This window comes from Triturus cristatus, chromosome 6 (genome assembly GCF_964204655.1).
Source record: "Triturus cristatus chromosome 6, aTriCri1.1, whole genome shotgun sequence".
Lineage (NCBI taxonomy): Eukaryota > Metazoa > Chordata > Amphibia > Caudata > Salamandridae > Triturus > Triturus cristatus.
This window is the reverse complement of record NC_140589.1, coordinates 1,690,117,600-1,690,120,528: the sequence shown is the minus strand read 5'-3', so window position 1 is coordinate 1,690,120,528 and position 2,929 is coordinate 1,690,117,600. Positions and strand designations below refer to the sequence as shown.

The window sequence follows — 2,929 nt, the reverse complement described above, 5'->3', positions numbered from 1 at the left end:
ATCAGTATGGGTTGGAGATGGGGTGCGCTATGGATGGGTGGGCACTGAGTATGATTCCATGCCACCCTTTGTAGTGGGCACTGGGTGCGAAGCAGGAAGGCAAAGGGGTTATCACATCGTGTTCAGGGAGTGTCTGGGGGTGGAGAGGGGAATGGGTTGCAGCGAAAAACGAGCAGGTGAAGAGCCAAATATTTTCTTTTTAATAAATATTATTCAAACCAGATGTAAAAAAAGGAAGATGAAGATTGGAGTGAGTTTTTGTGAGAGATAGTAAAGGATGCAGAGGATTAGGATAGTCACTTGTAATGTGAACGGATTGCTGAATAATCGAAAAGCGGGTCCTCTGTTAATTTGGCTATCATCCTTTTCCCCCTCAGATTATATTCGTCCAGGAGACACATTTTAAGTCAAATACTCCCAAATTTTCCTTGCCTAACAAATATACTCACCCTTACTTTGCATCAGCAAATTCTGCTGTTCTTGGGGTTGGGATATTACTTTCTAGCATATAGGTTTGAGTAGTGGAGCAAGTTATTCTGGATCTTATGGTTCCATATTCAGTGATATTGAGGCATTGCAGAAAATGTATGACTTATTGATTTTATTAGGAGTCCTTAGTTTTAGGAGGGGATTTTAATTATATTCAAGATGTTAGGTTGGATACGTCAAATAAAACTAAGAAACAGCTAAAACCAAAAACAATAAAATTGTTGAATAGTATGAAATATGATCTGGCCTTAATAGAGCCATGGCGCTTAGAACATCCAGGGTGTTCACAGTTCATCTGCTATTCCTCTAAGCTCAGGTTTGCCTCGCGTATAGATATTTTTCTGGTTGATAAATGGTTAGAAAGAGTGCAGTGGCAGTATCGTAGCCAATGAGGTCTATCCGAGGGGCGATTATTGCTTATTGAAAACTTTACCCAATATCCAGACATGTCAACTTGAAAAATAGTTGATATTGGCAATAAGGGGTCCCGCATCGCCACGAGAGGCTGCGAATTGCCACCAACGCTGCTGTGTCTGGAGGAGCCGCGGGAGGAACCTGGGTGTTGCCGCAAGGGAGGTCAGGCTGTGCACGGGACTCCATTGACCAGGAGTCCGTGCGTGATCTCAGGTGCGCTGCTGCCCGCCCTTCCGCCCACATCCCTTCAAAGAAGCTCGCGGAACCCGCTGGCGCGGGTCCCGCATCGCCACGAGAGGCTGCGAATTGCCACCAACGCTGCTGTGTCTGGAGGAGCCGCGGGAGGAACCTGGGTGTTGCCGCAAGGGAGGTCAGGCTGTGCACGGGACTCCATTGACCAGGAGTCCGTGCGTGATCTCAGGTGCGCTGCTGCCCGCCCTTCCGCCCACATCCCTTCAAAGAAGGTCGCGGAACCCGCTGGCGCGAGTCCCGCATCGCCATGAGAGGCTGCGAATTGCCACCAACGCTGCTGTGTCTGGAGGAGCCGCGGGAGGAACCTGGGTGTTGCCGCAAGGGAGGTCAGGCTGTGCACGGGACTCCATTGACCAGGAGTCCGTGCGTGATCTCAGGTGCGCTGCTGCCCGCCCACCCGCCTATCAGACCACGCCTATTTACTCTTCGCCGCCTGCCGCTGCGCGGGACGCGCGCGGGTGCCGCCGGGAGAAGCCCGGGACAAGGGCGGGACCGTCTGTGGCCGTCCGGGGCCGGAGGAGGCCGGGCTGGGCCACCCCCCTTGACTATTGATATTGATTCCTGTTTGCGCTGGAAGCGGCTTGTGACTCAGGGGGTACAGGTAGATCATTGTATTGGTACCTAAAAGATTAACACTGGGTCCATTTCTGTGTTAGTTTTGTGTTCGGGGTAAGTGGCAATAAGGCTGGTGGGGTGCAAACGGCCTCACTAAACGAGGGACTTGGTGCAGGACTGGCCTGAAGGAGGGTGCTTTATTTCCCCAACATATTTTTAAGGGCAGGGCCATCAGGCGCTAGATATATGTCAGGCAAAACGGGGACACGATCAAAAAGGGCAAAGATGACATCGCCATTTGCCCTTCAGGCGCAAAACTCACTTCCCTGTTCACCACTCCCGGTTACTATGCAGCCCACAGCAATAGATCTTATGCTCAAAAGGGCATTAGGGGTGGTATCGAGCGAAATCGAGCGAACAGAAAGGCGTCTCTCCACGCACTTAGCTCCTGACTCATCTAGAGGCTCCTTTGATGATAACCAGGAGGTCATGTTACTCGCACCCCCCGTACCACTAGAGACAAGTGAGCAGGATATTCCTTGCGCCCAACTATCCGCCAGTATGTCCAGGGAGACTAGAGGCATAACCAAAAGCGCCTCCACACAAAAGAAAAAGAAGGGCGGCCCCAGGAAGCAGAAGCCCAAAAAAAGCATAGATAGCCCCTCTCACCTTTTGACTCACCCTACGATTAGTAGAATTGCCGGGGTTGACCGAGCAGTACAGACATCTTTTTCCTCAGAGCCTCCAACATGGCTGTCGCAAATTACGTTGGTTTTACAATCTCAATTAGAAATTTTTATTGTGAATCAATTAAAACCACTGACAAGCCGATTGGATAGGATCATGAGCGAACTTAAAAATAGGAAGAAAAATGCCGGTATTGGAGGGGATATAAGGAGCCTGCCTATCACTCCTATTATGTCTGTTATTAATGTATCTCCACACAGGGAGACAAATAATAGTACTAAAGGGGCTGTTTATACAACAACCGCACAGATACATAAAGCCCCGGTCTCGCACCTGCAAGGGCAGAAGGCCACAGACTGTAGTGATGGAGGTTCAGACACCAAAACTGAATTAGGCGTACACCAGCAGGAAAGGCTGCCCCAACTGCCTTTGGCCCCCATAACGCGATTAGCACATCACACAGAAAGGCCTGTAATATCTAACCCCAATGCCGCATTGCCTACAATAAATTTGCCACCGGAGTCATGTCCAC

General features: G+C 50.1%; 1 pseudogene; it reads left to right on the top strand.

Annotated features, from left to right (window-relative positions):
• The first annotated feature begins 848 nt into the window (after positions 1-848).
• On the top strand, positions 849-999 carry LOC146821843 (U4 spliceosomal RNA; annotated as a pseudogene).
• The last annotated feature ends 1,930 nt before the right edge of the window (positions 1,000-2,929 follow it).